Below are 18,103 nucleotides of genomic sequence, written 5' to 3' on the forward strand. Positions count from 1 at the left end.
ACATATTAGGACTACTCACCAAGTGTTTCCAGTTGGCTGCCTCCTGGATACACTGTAGGACTGCATTCTCTGACTTCCTGTGACTCTGTGGGGTCATGTGACTGAGTCTAGCCAATGAGGTGCAGCATAGGTTGGTGGTCCAACACCCTCTAGAACGCTGTGGCTCCACAAATGTAAGCCACATACGCGATTTTAAATGTTCCTGTAGCAGCATTAAAAAAAAGTAAGAGAAACAGGCGAAGTGAAGTTTCACAAGCGATTTGCTTTAACCTAAGACACTCAAAACAGATTCAGCATGTACTCGACATAGATTTATTGAGATATTTTTGCAATTTTTTGTTATTTCTACAAAGTCTTTGAGCTTTGGTGTGTATTTTAGACTTAGAACCGTCTCAATTCACATGGGTGCCATTTCACGTTCCCAAAGCTGCCTGTGGCTGGCTGGTGGCTGTCGTAGTGGAACTCTTTCCCTCCGCCACGGTGACGGGCCATGCTTCTCATGGTGGCTGCTTCACTCCGAATCAGGCACTGAGGACTTGCAGAGCAGAGCCCGCACTTGCCCCGAGAGGAACCTGAAATCCAAGTGTGGATTAAACCTTTGTTGTTATAGACCACTGAAACCCTGCAATATTTGCAATATTGCAGCCTAAATAGCCCGTCCTGCCAATTCTTCCTTCTTTCCTCAAAATAGGGTCACACCCTTAAATTTTTCCTCACCTCCTTTTGTATCTAGATATCTCTCTACTTAGTATGCATTCGTAGCCCCCACGGCATCTTAGAATGCGTTTTATGCGCGGACCCAGTTTATTGAACCGGCTGTCCCACTGCTGTGTATTTAGAGTTATTTGCAATTATGCACTGTAACCAGCAACGCTGTCCTCGTCATCCTTCCGGTTAAGACTTAGGGGACAATCATGAGTTTTTTTTGTTTTTTTTTTTTTTAACACAAAGTTCTCGAAGTCAAGTAGCTAGGGTAGAGAGCACGGCACTTTTTATAGCGTTTAATAATTGCTTGTGGTTATTTCCCCGGGAAGTATTAGCGGGTTCTCTACTGCCCGCAGTATGGCACAGAGTATTTTAACTTTACTTTCTTATTGTGGTTAAACACTCCTCTGTGAGTTGGAGAACTGTATTTATTATTTTGCTAATTGCTTGTTCATATCAATTCTCCTTTTTTCCTGTGTTGTTCATTTTTTTTTATTGATCTGTAATTCTTCTGCCTGTATGCACGCTATTAACCTTTTGTTACCATAAATACTCCCTTTGTTCCTTCCTTGTTTTTCTCCACATTTGAGAGTTTATAAAAATAGAAAAATATGACTTTAGGTGCTTTTTTGATTTATTTTTTATTTTTATTTTTTAGTGCGTTTTAAAACATAATTGCCTTGAAATCCGGTAAATGTTGTTCTTTAGAAGCAAACGAAATAAAGCATTACTGAACATTTAGTTAATCATTACATATCTGCCAGCCTCTTGAAAAGCCACCTATAAAACCCTCCTTGATCACAGAACAAGACACATGTAATAAATAGTAAACCTCTGAGTTGTGTCTATGTAAATAAATCCCCTCTCCACGTTGTGTATCTAAGTTGTGTAACGTCTAATATTTCTACGACTTTAGATGAACCGTCCTAAGCACATCCTTTGGTCTGTTAACACCCAAATCACTTTTGCCAAAATTTATATGAAAAAAAAGAGAGTTGAATCTCCTTTCCCACTTTTCCCATTTTGGTCCAGTGACTCATCACGAATTCTTCCTAAAGGATTCCTCTTGGTTATAATCTGCTCGGTGGTCCCTGTTATCGTTCTGTGATTGCAACACCCTCGCGTTGTTCCCGGAAAAGTGTGCTGTGAACTACAAGCTCATATGCTATTTCTCAGCCCTTGTATGTCATTCTTAACACACACAAGACGATTTGCATTCATTTGTAATCATTGTTCTTTGCAAAATACTGGTAAGAGGGTTATTATAATAACCACCATTTTGCCCAGAGGGAAACTGAGACCCAGAAAGGTTAAGTGACTTACCCAAAGGCATACTGTGAATTGAAGGCAGAGCCAGGATTATAGGCGAGGATCCTTAGAGGTTGTCTGTTGTTCAGAACACTCAGCAACAGGGCCTCTTGGCTGTGTTTCCTTTCTTCCACGTGTCACGTTTTATTATTCCTTCACCAGATGAACAATTCTTTACGAACACATGACATGCTTATAATACAGGGTTGGAATAATAATCTCTCTTATTCCATTTGGTCTTTCTCTTTTTACATGTATTATTTCAGGAACCTGGAGGTAGGTGGGAAATGGAGAAATCATTCAAGATTTTTCCATGCAACAACCGAATGGAATCGTTGAAGAATCCAGAAGTTCAGCTTATCCCGTCCAGTTGATTTTCCATTCAACTTTTTTTTTTTTTTTTCACCACTCCAGGTAAGAGCAACACTATAAAAGTTTCAAAAACAGCACACCGTTAGTGGACAAAGATTTTTCAGCTTCAGGTCTCATGGAATAGAACTCTTTGCAATGTCCTGCTAAAGTGTAGATTTAGTACTGTTTTCAACACAAGATTCTGGGAACAGGTAGGGGATTCTTCACTTGGGTGTGCTTCTGAGAATCAGTATTGTATTCATAAAGAACAGCGGGCTGTAACTTAGAAATGACCATCTTCCACTCCCCCAGAGCCAGCTGTCTATCTCAAAGAAAATTTGTGTTTGTCTTATTTGGAATACTGTTTGGGACTAGTTTTTCCACAGTTGGAAAGATAATGCTTCTGGCTTCTCTTTCTAGATAAATTATGAGAAAATGTGATTTTAAAAGGCATCTTTGGAAAGCACCTGAAGAATGTAAACAAAATTGTTGTCCAACTTAATTTAGGCCCCTAATTTAGAACATACATTTTGGTTTTTGCCTCCAAATGGTTTTTCAGTAACTCTCTGCCCCAAGAAGTTATCAATTATTAGCCACCCTCAGGAAGCAAGCCATGTATTCCAGGGTAATCCGATTAAGAGGGAAACTCAATCCGATTTACCTTAGAAGTAAGTTTTCCTTTTCAAACTTTCAGGAATAACACTTAAATACATATTTATCTAATTCTGTGGTTCTGTATGAAGAATGTCGGGTCACAGTGCTTCCTGGAGAGGCTACTCGAACCTACCCTTCCTTTCTCCTTCTTCCACAGTGCTCCTCCTGTATCAGGAAAAATTAGGTAAGAGGAAAAACTCACCCCCTTTTAGGCAAGTTTAGGCTTTAGGTTTCAGAGAATAATAAAGCAGAGTATCAGTCAATCGAACCAAAGGTGGCTTTTATACAAAAGTGTAACTACCTTCTCTCTTGCTGTCACCCCATCTCCTCTCTGCCTTTCTAGCCACCACCTCCAGTTTGGGGTGGCCACACCCCCTCTCGACTCATGGAGGCAGGGAGGCTGAGAGATGCTGTTCCCAGTGGGGTTCCTGGATTCTGGGGTGCGGGGTGGGGGGTTGGGGGTGGGGCAGGTGGCTCAGATAACACTCCTGCTTCTCCTCTGCCATTTCTAGTCTCTGAGAGGGGTGCCTGCAGCTGTGTGCAGGGGAGGCTCTGACACTGGGCCTCACTCACCCTGCCCTGGGGCAGCAGCAACCCATAGGTCCTGGCTCAAGGGAGACTTGGGATTGCAGTTTTTGCACACTCATTATTTTATCTATCATTTATCTATCATCTATCTATCTATCTATCTAGCAGCATAGCTTGGGCCTTGCACAATCCCTTCTGGGATGTGAGTTAGACTTTTAAAGAAGGAAGATGGGGGCTGTGGCAGGCAGGGTTGGGGGGGGGGACGGTGGGGCCACGAAGTGCTGGGCCAGATGCCTTCTCACTCAGGATACAGTTAAAGTACAGGTCATTGCCTGCCGGGTCCTCAACTGACCCTTGGTCTCCCAAAGGGTCATAGTCTCATCTTCAAAAAGAAGGAAGAAAAAGAGGGAAACCTCGAAAAGCACAGCGCGTGCAAACACAACTTCAGAGGTAAATAGTTAGGGTACCATGTCTAGCAATCGTGGGTTTGTTTAATTGAAATTTTTGAGTTTGGGGATGTCATGATTGGTGCAGGATTTTGGCAGCCCAAGGCCCACAAAAGACCGAAACTCCTGAATCATCCCATTAAAACCAGATATCTGGCCACATTTGTTGATGTTAGTTTGGCAAACATTTTTTTTTTTTTAAATTCATGTTTTCAAGTTAAAAGCTCACTTAATCCTAATATAAGCTTCCCCATCCTTCTGTTTTTTCTCTATCTGTTCCTTGGAGAGATTAAAAAGAAAAAAACCCCATACTGACGCTAAATAAAAACCAGAAAGAGCATCCTTATGCCATTTATTTCTCTGAGATTGAACAGAAGTTATTTTTTTTTCTTAGAAAACTTTTGATTAAAAAAAAACCACTTCAAAAGGTACTTTGCATTATATGTATATCTTCCGTGAAAAAAAAAAAAGAGCCCACATCTAGTGATTTTCTTATCTTGTCCTCATCTGGTAAGATCTGTACTAAAATATCTTTCAAAAAAGAAAGAAAAAAACCAAAAAGGAAAAAAAAAGAAAGAAAGCCCTTTGTGAGCAGCAGAAATGTCTTCTTCAGTGTGGGCCATTCCTTTCTCTGGGATGGAGGGGGGAAGGGGGCTTTCTGGGCCAGGCCGGCCCCACGACCTTCGGACTCCGGGGCCCCTGTGGGCCCCCCGACTTCAGCGCCCACCCCATTCATTCTGCTCGACCTGGGAGCCCGGGTTCAGAGCCCCCCCCGCCGGAGTTCACCCTTGGACCCCGCTATTGTCCTTCTCGTCTGACCTCTGCTACTCTAAGTTCCAACAAGGTGATCTGGAAAAAACACCACTGGCTCCCTGGAGGGCTCCCGGACTCGTCTTTTCGCGCTGCCGGCGGCGGCTCTTTCCTCCCGGGGACCACCAAGCGCTCAGCTTTGCACGGCCAATTTATGGCGCTGTCAGGGGCTCGGGCGCCGCGCCCATTGTGCGGGGCGCCGGGCCTGACCCCGCCGGCAGCTCCGGGGAGCCCGATTGTTCCCTCATTAGGGCGGCCGGGGAGCGGCGGAAAGGCTGGCGGCCCTTTCCCACAATCGGCGACAATGTGCGGCCGCAGACGTGTCACTTTCGCAGGCGAGGAGAAATGGAGAGGATGTGCCTCGGAGTGGGCTCCGGGAACGAGGCATTCCCACGCCGGGGCGGGGGATCCCACACCCCCAGGCCCCCCAAACCCCTCACGGATGCTGGGCCTTTGACGGCGGTTGGGTGGGGGGCGGTCAAATGCCCGTAGGAAGTGTGCTGGGGGAAGCGGCGAGAAAGCCTTCCAAAGAACTAAATCAAGAGTTACAAAGAACCAAAAGACAGTCGGTGAACCTGGGCACAGTGGGTCTTTGTGCACAGGGGCAAGGATTGCCCAGATGTAAACAGAAGGCTGAACCCTGCCCCGCCGGGGTTGGGGGGGTGGGCGGGGGGCTGGGCCGGTGGCCACGGGGAGGAAGGCAGAAACGGGGCCGCGCAGTGAACCAGTCGCTAGGAGATGAGGTCTTCTTGCAAATGCTTCTTTTATAACGAGGAGACGTCCGCTGGTGTGCAGCAAACCCCTTTGCAGCCTCGCTTCTAGACCCATTGCTTTTTCCTCTGCAGTGGTGTTTGTCCCGAACGTGTGTGTGTTGCCGCTGCTGTGTCCCAGTGAAAGAGTCTCCCAGAGAGGTGAGGGAGCCTCAACTCCAGACGGTCACACTCTCACTTTTCCTCCTGGCCGGGAAAGTGAGGAACCGAGCCCACACAAGCCTTCCCTCCCCCCCCCCCCCCCCCCGCCCGCCTGCCCGAAAATAAAGAGCCCAGCTTCAGAGAAACCGGGCAAAGGCTCAAGGGGAAGGGACAAAAAGAACCATCTCTGTCCTCCCCTCTTAGATGTATACAAAAGGCTATGCTCAGATTCTTAGGTCTGTGAAATGCTATTTGAGCTGAAACACAATACCCGCCTCACAGGGCCGGCACGAAAAGCTATTTCAGGCAGCCATAACTTAGGGTGATTCTCTTTAGTTTATAAACATCATTAACTCATCTTATGAGATGATGCAAAAAACTGTTTCACGGCTCTCTCTTGCACGTTTCACAAACGTGGGTCCTGGAGCTGCAGCCTTGACTCTGCCTCAGGACGTCATGGAGTTTCTTAGCAGGTGATTCCTAACCGCGCCCCGAGGGAACCTGAGTGTAAACTCTGTGCACAGAGTTTTTCACTTCAAAACTCTCCTCCAGCACAGTGCCTTCCAACTGCAACTCTGTTTACGTCTTTAGCAGCACACAGAACTGAAAAGAAAGTTTACATTCCAAGAGGCTATTTGTATAAAATACGTATTTAAAGACACCGATTGTTGTATTTCAACTACATTTAAAAATTCTAAGTCCTCCAGAATTTTAAATTACTCTCGTGGTGGAACCACAGATCTTTGCCTGATTGCAAAATCAGGGGAGTGAAACTTTTTTTTAAAAAAAAGACGGAGTCTCATGTCTGAAGTGCATCTCGTTCTATGGTTTTGTCTAAACGACCAGACGAAAAGGGCTCTAAGGCTCTTGTTGTTAGTATTATAACAAGAACTGGGTGGGGGTGTTATCACAAGGCAAGTTGGGTAGTTTATAGAATTCATTGCGAAGATTAATTTGGTTGTGACAGTTTTTCTTTTCTTTTCTTTTCTTTTTTTTAGCAGATGGCTCTCTGTTCACTGTTAAGCTTAAAATCAAATGTGTAAAGTTTTTCTTTAAAAAAAAATAGTGGTCTTAATTTGAGGCGCATGGTATGTATTCTTGTAGTTTGTGATGGTTGGTTTTGGGTGATGGGGGGGTGTTTCTTTTGAATTTCTAGTTTTCTCTAAGTCTGTGAAATTTCACTGTTCTTGTAGTTCTGAGCTAGTAAATCTGCACTTGATCTGGGCCCAAACATATTTTGATTGTAAATAAAAAGTCTTCTTTTATGAGGATGTTCACTTCACAGCTTGAGCGGTGTAATTTTTATACAGGTCTCAGCAATCAATAAAAAAGCCACAGGAGGAATGATTTATCTTGTTGGTTACAGAGACTGTCACCGAGAGAAATTGTAAAAGATCAATTTACACAACCTGGTGAGAGAATGTTATTGATATAACACGGTTGATCAGTTTCTGGTTGTCTATGCACAGGCCCCGCGGAAGGAGTATCCCCCGCGATAGGCCCACTGGCCAAGGTCTTAATAGACTCGGTGCTCCATGAAATGGACCCAGAACCAATGGCAGCGGAGATGAAGGTGGCCGGACCGTGCGGGGCTCAGCAGCCGGGGGTGGGGGTGGGGGGGGAACCAGGCATTGGCTGCGCTCCCATAACTTGGTTCCTTCTCCGTCTCTGTCTCTATCTCTGTCTCTCTTTTTAATTTTTTCCCTCCTACTGTGAGAACTGTTCACTTGGAGACTCCCTGTCTTAATTACAAAGAGCCCTTTTAGCCATAGGTCACAGGACTTGGCTCTCTTGACAGGAAATAAGGAAACAAGCTACCTTCCTGGAAAAAAAAAAATTTCAAACTTCCAATTCTCAAATGAGTTAAATGAAGCTTGTCAACGGTTGGGAGTTGAGACTTTGACAGTTGGCTAATTGCAGTTGGTACATTAACTATGTTTTAACCGGAGCTGTTGGGGATGGAAGTAAATAAAAAAATAAAACCCAGGCACTTCCAACCGGAGGCACGACGTTGCCTCAACGAAACACAGAATGTAAAAGAACTTAATCTCAGTCTTTCTGGCTGTAAGTATGACAATACGAAGTGGGGTCCAGGCCTTTAACATTTCAATTACATAGATTTACAAGCGGTAACACTTAAAACTGACACTGAAAGCAACTTTCAAACTGAGGAAGGTCCTGCTCTGTTTTGAGCCTACCTTCAAAGTATCCTCCGCCTGTATAGTTTTATATGAAATGTACTATGGAAAATCCGCCAAGTAAATATCTGGTTCCACGTCTCTGTACACCGGTCTCAAACAGAGAACATTTGCGGATGAAGATAAATCTTAGTGGAGCTGGTTTATTTTCCGATTTGCAGTTCTTTAACAGTATTACTGGAGACGGACTATCAGTTACACTGAAATAAAGAACTGCAACCATGAACCCTCACTCCAGCAGTTTCCTTATTGACAGACTATTATAATAAGCCCAGCAGAAAAGAAGCAACCAGATTTCGGAGAAGAGCACCGTGTTCTTGTGTATTTAATGTATCATTTGCACTCATATGTAATGTCAGAATGATAATTATAATGTGACCGGAGTTACAGGAGTATGAAAGAGTGAAAAGGCTGAGAAGACAAACTAATACATTTTTTCCAAGCTTACATTTTAGCTATAGTTTTAGTAATATTCTCTCATGCTCTTTTGTTTCTAACAGATCCCACAGTTTTTTTTTTTAATATTTATATACACGTATGTGTGTATGGGTACCTACATGCTTAGATACACACATGTATATTTATTTGAGTATCTGAAGTCTGTCTTTGTTTTTTTCATGTTTTTGCAATGCACATGACACCCACTCACCCACCCACACACACCCTTTTCACTTGGAAAATGGATGAATCTCATGCTTTCGGAACACCTACTGAAAAGGTAACGATCAGCTAGTTCTATGCATGCTGTTAGATCAACTTTTAATCGCTGAATGTCCAATTAGTATTTATTTGCTTTTGTTTATAGAAGAATGAGTACATGTGATTTTGCTTTCATATTCCTGTATATTAAAAGTCCCTAACAGCTCTCCTTGTCTTTTCATTAGCTAAAATTCGTGCCCTTCCACGCCCCCCGCCCCCAGTCTTTTACCACATTCATTATCAAACAAACAAAAGACTGCTCACAAAAATCTGCCTTCCCTTCCTTTCCTCACTAAGCTCTTTCACAGCATGTAGATAGTCCTATCTCAACATCAGTGATGCCTGTAATCTGGCATCAGACAACTTTGCTGCCTCTTTCCTCTTCAGGGCTGTAAATGAATCAGCGCTCATATTACGTAGCTGGTAATGGTGCACCAACCCTACCGCGGGAGCTATGCTCCCATCCAGATCAGAAAAATAGCTCCTCGGCATCTTCACATCTGGAGAGGACATGCTTGCTCACATCTTCAGCCCAGGTCTTTTGTTTTTCTTTCGTTTTGTTTTCATGCAGTTTCTGTTCCTGCCAAGCTCCTGATGGCCGCAGGCCCCACCAAGGTCTGGTACTGACTGTTCTCTGCCCTGGCCCTCCTCCTACTTTCACCCTTCTAACCAGATCAACCCCTCCCCGGCAGGATCCCACAGATCCAAGTTAAAATGCAATTTCCTGCTTTTGATAAGTAGACACCATCCAGCCAGAACAAAACAGAACACTCTGATACAATTGTCTCATGGCCAAGGGGGGAGGCGACTCCCACCCTTCAAGTCTCCCCTCATTTAAGCCAAGCAGGAAATGCAATTTCTGATCTTTATTCCCGCATTTTTCACCAGGCTCTCCAGACACATATTGACAGGGTCTGCACATGCAAATCATTCAGGAAGCTGGGGCCAAGGTCTCCGTCGTGATTTGGACATGAATGGATATTTTCCATCTTGGGTAGGCAAAGAATCAGAAGAACCCTAGGTCAACAGCTCGAAAATGTATTTTCATACCAGACATGGTTGCCTACCAGAGTATGCCTTACGTTGGGAGGGTGTCAAACTACCTAGAAACATGGCCTGACTTTTGCCAAATGACTTTCTCTGTGACCCATCCGGCTGCATTCTCTCTCCTGAAGACTCTCAGTTCTTACTCAATAATTTTTAATATTATTTGCTCCCCCAGTGTTTCTTGGAGTACCTAAAGGACATATAGTTATGAACAGTTTCCTAGTACAAACAGTAGGACAAGTGGAAGGGAACTAAGTAATTAATCAACCAACATATTTTTTCTACATGCAGAGCACTTTGGGCATTCCCAAAGGCGTCAGAGAAGAATGTTAAGACTGACTCTTATCTGAATGAGCCTATCAACTGTTTGGCAAGAGACCGTCCTCGATGACAAAGAGTAAACATGAAATCAGATCGAACTGACTACGTGTTTTCCAGGGGAACGTGACATCAATAAAGTTCAGGTTTATGAGGAAAGCTTTCCGAGATAGAAAGGATTTTGTTTGAAGAGGGAAGAATAGAGAGGATTAGAGGTGAAGGAAGAACACGAGCGATGGTGTGGAGGCAGGAGTGAGTCCAGCGTGGTCTGGAGTCCGTATTACGATGGAGACCATTAGACAGAGCCCATGTTATCTACTGGGGAGTGATGGTAAGCAGGTTGGCAAGCCAGGAAGCCAGGTTATGAAGAGTCCTGACAGATATGTCAGACATTTAATAAACGTCCAATAACGAAGTAAATGAGCTCAGATTCGAAGTAGTGTAATGTTAACTCAGTGAGTGCTTCCGTGTAGTTGCATGACTTAACGAAAGGGAGCCTTTCAAGATATTGCTTAGGTATTGGTGGGGTTGATGTCGACTGGTGTGTGTGTTGGGGGGTGGGGGAGGAGACAATTGAAGGATCACCTGCAGTTAGCCAGGGGAGAGGTGATGAGACTCTGAACCTGAACCAGAATGTCTGGTGGGGTGCGGCGGGGTGGGGGGAAGAGAAAGGGATGGTTTTGGAAACGTCAGAGAGAAACCAGCCTGCAGTTCCTAGGCAGTCAGTACAGAATTGATGACAGCATAATGTCATTGGACTAATATTGAAGGTAATGAATAAGTCCAAGATGGCACCACCAGATGGGGTGACTAGGATCATGGTCGTACCACTGGCAGTAATAGCCTTCCTGATCTGTTTAGGGAAGAAATACATAGTCTGGGGCATGTATGGGGAATAAATTATAGCCATTTCAAATAAAACACCCAATGGGAGGGAGGTTAAATGAGACATTGGTGAAGAGTAGGTCCACATGTACAGTCATTAAGATTGTCTATGACTCGATAAATCCAACAAACCATGAATGTAGGCTTTATCTATATGTGTCTAATGTGGGTTTGAAGAAGAATGAGACTTTTTCGTGAATTGAGAACAGACGAAAAAGTCCCTTTCATTACATACTCTGCAGGTTACAGTAGAATAGAAATAGCATACAAATATAATGCGCGTCGTTTAAAAGAAGTCAAATAGAATCTTTTTATACTGAACCATGCTCTCTTATTGTAGTTTTGAAAGTAAAGAACTCATTCTATTCAAGTTTAGCTTTTTTTTTTTTTTTTTATAAAACATAAAGATGTGTGCAAAGAGAAACACGAAAAATGCAACCTGTCTTCCCGCTAAACGAAGTGCCATATAATGGAAGCTCTCCACACCGAACTCATGTTTCACAACCAGGAGTTTGTGAACACAGAAAAAAAAATCTTTTGAGGAAAAAGGAGTTGTTGAGTGAGTGATTGATGTAATAAAAGCAGGACTCAGGGTCAAATGATTAGGCAACAAATTTCAAGCATGTAACTGGGCACCAGGGTACTCATCAAAGGCTGGCTTGTTTAGGAGAAGCTATGAAGATTTTTCTCAAAGGTACTACCTTTCATCTGATCTTTGCCAGAATTACCTACAGAAGATAGAAAAAAAATAAATTATTTATGTAGCAAGCATTCGAATGACAATGGATTTAACTGTTAATAGTATTATGGCCTCAATTATGAAATTATTTTCTGATCCCATAAAGATATTTTAATTTTAATTCAAATTGACCCCACGCAAGATAGACAGAAGTGATGTTGGTTGAGCATAACTGAGATATCTGAACAAACTAGTTACAACATTTCACTTTGAAATGCTTTCAAAAACAAATGCATCGAGTCAGAAGTGCCAGGTCCCTCTCTTCCAGAAGGTTTGATCTGGCCCTGGGCAACAAAACTTTAAATCATTTGTGAGTTAATACTAAGGAAACTTGGGTTCTGTTAGGTTTGCTCTACTGGACATAGATATGGGAATGAAGAGAAAAAGAAAGGGAAACATATTGGTGACAAATGCTTAGGGCTCATTGAAAATTCTAGGACACCACAGATGAGTACATTCAACCTGCTGAAATTAATTGGAAGAACTTTCCTATGACTAAACCTACAGCTCTTAGAATGCTAAGTGTAGGAAAACCAGGTCACGTGAATATCCTAAAAATCTTTGTAATCGAACTCAATTTATGTGACACCAAAGAACACTGATGTCTTAGAAACAAATACATTTGATGCATCAGTTTAATCGAATAAACTCCTCATGCATAATAAGAGTTTTTCGTAAATTGAAAACAGACAAAAAAGTCCCAAACAGGTGGAGGACTGATTAGAACCCAACCCTGTGGACTTGTAGAGACATCTTTGGAGTCAAGAAGAAGACGAGAAGCCCTCTTGCATGGCTAGGTCCAGACAAGGCAACATGACAGATATAACAGAAAAGGGAATATAAAACAGAAGAGTAAGCAGCAAAAATATTAACTAGGGTTTCTTATTTTGGGTATTTTAAAAAATTTATATTTATTTTGAGAGAGAGAGAGAGAGTGAGTCTGCCTGGGAGGGGCAGACAGAGAGGGAGAGAGAGTCCCAAGCAGGCTCCGGGCTACCTGATGAGGGGCTTGAACCCACGAACGGTGAAATCAATACCTGAAGTGAAACCAAGAGTTGGATGCTTAACTGACTGAGCCATCCCGGTGCCCTGGGCAGGCTTTTTTTGTTTATCGGCTTGAGCAGAAAGATCTGTTCACGTTTGATTTCTTGATTTTTACCATGAGATTTCCGTAAGTGGTGGCTCCTTTGTTTTTTTTGTTTCTTAACCATGATAAAACATACACAGCAAAATTTACCATTTTAAGCATTTTTTAAAAAACATGTTGATTTCTTGGGGTACCTGAGTGGCTCAGTCTGTTGAACGTTGGACTTTGGCTCAGGTCACGATCTCTCGGTTCATAAGTTCGAGCCCCACATCTGGCTAGGTGCTGTCACCCTGTTGGCGCAAAGCCTGCTTTGGATCCTCTGTCCCCCTCTCTCTGCCTCTCCCCTGCTTATGTGCTCCCCCAAATAGACAAATATTAAAAAATGTTTATTTGCTTATTTTTGAGAGAGAGCGAGCGCAGGGGAGGAGCAGAGAGAGGGAGAGAGAGAATTCCAAGAAGGCTCTACGTTGTCAATTCAGAGCCGGATATGGGGCTTGATCTCGCAAACCATGAGATCACGACCTGAGCCAGTATCAAAGAGTCGGACATTTAACTTATTGAGCTACTCAGGCACCCCACATTTTAGGTGTTTTTAAGTGTATGGTACACAGTGTTGTATAACCATCACCACCATCCACGTCTAGAACCAGTTCATCTCCCCAAACTGAAACTCCGTCCCTAGTCCCTATCAAGCATTAAGCCCCCAAGCCCTTTTGCCTCAGCGCCTGGTAACCACGATACTCCCTTCTGCTTCTGTGAATTTGACCCCTCTAGGCACCTCACATAAGCAGGACCATACACTGTTTGTCCTTTTGCGTTTGATTTATGTCACTTAACATAATTTCATCACGTCAGCCTGTCTTCAAGGTTCGTTCGTGTTGCAGCTGTGCATCAGAATGCTTGTGTTTTTTGAGGCTGAATGATATTCCACTGTATGTATATGCCACAGGTTGTTTTCCCATTCATCTGTTGACAGTGGGGTTGTTTTCACCTTTTGGCTCTTGTCCATAATGTGAATATGAACATCAGTGTGCAAACATCTGTTCGAGTCTTTGCTTTCAAATCTTTGGAGCATATAGGGGTGCCTGGGTGGCTCAGTCGGTTGGGCATCCGACTTCAGCTCAGGTCACGATCTCGCAGTCCGTGAGTTCAAGCCCCGCGTCGGGCTCTGGGCTGATGGCTCAGAGTCTGGAGCCTGCTTCCAATTCTGTGTCTCCCTCTCTCTCTGCCCCTCCCCTGTTCATGCTCTGTCTCTCTCTGTCTCAAAAATAAATAAACGTTAAAAAAAATTTTTTTTTAAAAATCTTTGGAGCATATATACCCAGAAGTAGAATGGCTGAATTTTATGGGAATTCTGTTTACTTTTTTTTTGAGGAAATGCCAGCGTTTTCCACAGTGGCCGCAACCTTTTACATTGCACAAATGTGCGGATTTCTCCACATCCTCGCCAGCATTTATTTTCTGACTTTCTAGTTTTGTTTTTGTTTTTGTTTTTGTTAAATAATCACTATCCTAATCAGTGTGGGCCCTGGCCCTTTATCACTGTTTACTTTTAGCCAGTTGGTTCCTAAAGATCAAGATCTAAATATACGTATGCCAAGGAAGCACACACCCCAGATGATAAAGACAAAGCGCACTTCTTTTTTTTTCTGAGAGAATGGGATGCAATCAGGCAGCCATTATGTCCTCACATGCATGGAGGAAGGGGCTGATGGGCAGGGTTGTCTGTTCCCTTGAAGGCACTGATCCACCAGAGTCTTAGGGTGTTCCGGATTTAGAGCCTCTTGGAGCAGCTCTTTTAAATCCAGGGAAATGAGGCTATTTATCTCTGTGGATGGTGGTCTGGTACTTGCTGGGCTCTCTTTCCTCAGACTCACCCTGAGATATGTACCTACCTTGATTTCTTCAGCTATTTCTCTTCCCTCCTCTCAGACCTCCCGCCTCTTCATACTCATTGAGAAATGAGAAAGTTACTTTTCAAAAAATATTTTTTTTAATGTTTATTTATTTCTGACAGAGAGAGAGAGAGAGAGAGAGAGAGAGCGTGAGCTGGGAAGGGGCCTAGAGAGAGAGGGAGACACAGAATCCGAAGCAGACTCCAGGCTCTGAGCTGTCAGCACAGAGCCTGGCGTGGGGCTCGAACTCACGAACCGTGAGATCATGACCTGAGCCGAAGTTGGACCCTTAACAGACTGAGCCATCCAGGTGTCCCGACAGTTACCACTTATTTATGCATATTTTTTCCTTGAGTCGTTCCATATTGATTCCTGGTATTCCTTCAGTCAGGTGGCTTCTAAGTCACGCTGAGGGATGAGTTCTTTGTCAAAGGCCAGTGGATTTCACCACATCAAGATAGGAAACCTCTTTCCATCTTTGGAGGGTCCCCATCGGTATCTTTATTCAGACACTTTGAGAATCCAGCCACCCAGACTAGCACAGTGCCTGGTACATGTGGAATTAAATAAGTCGTCTAGAAGAGGGGGGTGCTGGCCTGTGAGGTAATTGAGGGGAGGCGGAGGGAGGGGATAGAGTCTGAGGGAGACGGAACTTGAAGAAATAAAGAAATGTGGGATGGGGGGTCTCTGGCAGGAGAGCTCTGAAAAACACAGAAACAAAATCTTTTATTTTTCCCAGCAGGCGGTGGGTGGCTAGGGAGGGACTTATAAAACACCACGGCTTGCTTCTGATGTTGGAGTCAGCGTAAGGTTTTCCAGCTACGAACACTTTCAATCATCTATTGGGCAAAAAAGGGCAAATCTGTTTCCTAAAGAACATAATAAAGATCAGATACAATCCTTTGGCTTCACAAGCTCACGGTGTAATAAAATAATGTCCAAATGTCATCGAGGCTGTGCTTGGGTTGGAGAAGCAATTTCAATGCACCTTCTTAAAAGGTAGCATTTATAAAGAACTCGTAAAGATCCACTTCCTTGAGCTATGGAATTTGAGCACATCTTACGTCAATAGAGGTGAATGTTTTACTTTCATTTCTTCATTAGAGAGGAGGGCTGTGCTTTTAAGTATGTATTAATGATATCGACAATAATGTCATAAAAGGTAAATCCTTTGCATGCCTTGCACAGTTTATTCAACATGGAAAGCCAAGTCAGAGAGCTTTTGCTAAGGTATGCTGGATCACAAGAGAAATAGCCAATAAAATTATTTGTTAAATAAATGTATTTGAAGAAAAAAGGTTTCAGTTTGAAATCACTTTTTAAAAAAAAATTGTTTTAACGTTTATGTATTTTTGAGAGATAGAGAGACAGAGTGTGAGTGGGGGAGGGGCAGGGAGAGAAGGAGACACAGAATCCGAAGCTGGCTCCAGGCTCTGAGCTGTCAGCACAGAGCCCGACGCAGGACTCGAACTCACTAACCATGAGCGAGATCATGACCTGAGCCGAAGTCGGACGCTTAACTGACTGAGCCACCCAGGCGCCCCTAGAAATCACTTTAAAATAGTCTCTTGCGGGGCGCCTGGGTGGCATGGTCGGATGGGCATCCAACTCTTGATTTGGGCTCAGGTCATGACCTCAGGGCCATGGGATCCAGCCCCGCTTCAGCCTCCACGCTGAGTGTGGAGACTACTTAAAATTCTCTCTCTCTTTCTGCCCCTCTCCTCTGCTCTGTATCTTAAAAACAACAACAGCAACACACACACGCAAAATAGTTTCTTATTATTTTCCCTACACAACAGAATTGCTCTAAATATGGCTAAGAGCCACAGCGCCCATCTAAAAAGGAATGTCTTACATTAATAGGAAGTGCTGATTATCTTTTCCTTTATTTTAACAGCACAAACATTTAAACCTCCTTTCCAAAGAAAAAAGAGAGAGACTGAGTTTGGGGGTGGGAGGTAGCCAGAAGGGGCTGCCGAAAAAACGATCTTTCACTTCCAATAGGTCTTAATGTTTAAAATCTCTGAAGTTTTCTTGTGTGTTATGAAAAGCTACAAATTTATCTTTTTCCATTTTCCCAAAGGAGGTTGACCCAAATCCAACAGCAGCAGTTGAAAAATTTCTCTAAGCTTTATCAAATGGCCCCTACAGAGCCCAGCTTAAAATTAAAAGCTCCCCCTACCAGAGGGAATATATGTGACTTTAATAACTGAAATGTGTTTTTACTTTCTATTACAGAGGTCAAAAGGTTTCTAAACAAACCAAATTTATCAATTATTTAGAGCTGATTTCTTCTGAAGTGGTATTTCTAAGATATTATTTGGTGGATAAATTCAATGTTCTAGAGCCAACTGCAGCGTTTTATTCATAACAAATTTCCACTAAACTGAATTTGCTGGGGCAACTTAATTTCCACTATCGTGTTTGCACTGTAGAAATATCAACTGAAGTGTTACAGTGCCTAACTAGTGGGCTTTTCAAAGAAAAATTCCATATAAGCATGCTTATTCAGCACCCCTCCCCCGGCTTTCTGTTTATTGCTTAAGAAATGAACTGCCTTTTTCTATCTACTGGGATTAAAAAAAAAATTTTTTTTTCAGCTCCTGAAACATTCTTCAAAACCACAGAGATACCTCTAAAGTTAAAAACAATATCTTAAACTACATTGTCATCCTAGCCGCCGAAGAAAATGAGATTGTTGTCAAGGTTTTGGTTAAGGAGATTTGTTTTTAAACGGAGTCCTAGGCTGGCATGCCCACAAACACACACATGCGTGTGTGTATGTGGAGTAGGTCAGGGTCTCTTCCCCAAAATTCTTCTGGAATCTTGATGGACTACTTGGTTAGGGCTCTATGTTAGAGAATTCAGTAACAGTTTATAGAGCAACTGCTCTTGATTCTTAACACAGTGCATAGCCCATGTAAATATTATGTTTATTATATACTAACTAAACATATATTGGGTTTCTGCCTAAAGTCTACCACTTGGTGTATGCAGAAAACATTATAGAACAGTTCATAAATTCATTTGAAGCTGTGTTAAATGAAAGCAGCCGTCCAGAAGCTGAAATTTTTTCATCTTTAAAATAGCAGGGCTTCCCAGCTCGAAAGCAGGAGGTTTATTTATGCTGGTGAATGCAACACACCAAAGGAATCAAGGAGCACGCACTGCAGGTTCGGTTTTAACGAAAGCAAATTTCGTTAAGGCAAAAGACCCGGTTATACTTCCCTTGTCGATATGGGCTTTTATTTTATTGTTACCATTGTTATTATTTTCGTAAATTCAGGAAAAAAGAGGGGGGGAGGAGAGCTTTTCCGTCTCTGATACCTCGTAGCCTGTTCAAGATGGAAATAACAGCGGTTAGGTTTTCCAGACAGCCACTGATAAATGAAAATAAAGGTGGAAAAAAAGAAATGGGGCAAGCAAGGCAAGCCCAGTCCACCTCTCAGGGAACTGGATGGCTGGGGGGGGGGGGGGGGGGGACAGGGAACAGCTCTCTTTCCTTTCTTTTTTTAAAAAAAA

General features: G+C 43.1%; 1 long non-coding RNA gene across 1 annotated transcript; it reads right to left on the reverse strand.

The window, feature by feature from the left end:
* Positions 1–358: 358 nt before the first annotated feature.
* Positions 359–4,990, reverse strand: LOC125936317 (uncharacterized). The gene is made up of 3 exons (XR_007462000.1): positions 4,812–4,990; positions 2,029–2,283; positions 359–572 (listed from the first exon to the last, which is right to left on the reverse strand). It is a non-coding gene; the product is annotated as an uncharacterized LOC125936317 (long non-coding RNA).
* Between the last annotated feature and the right edge of the window lie 13,113 nt (positions 4,991–18,103).

This window comes from Panthera uncia (genome assembly GCF_023721935.1).
Source record: "Panthera uncia isolate 11264 chromosome A3 unlocalized genomic scaffold, Puncia_PCG_1.0 HiC_scaffold_11, whole genome shotgun sequence".
Lineage (NCBI taxonomy): Eukaryota > Metazoa > Chordata > Mammalia > Carnivora > Felidae > Panthera > Panthera uncia.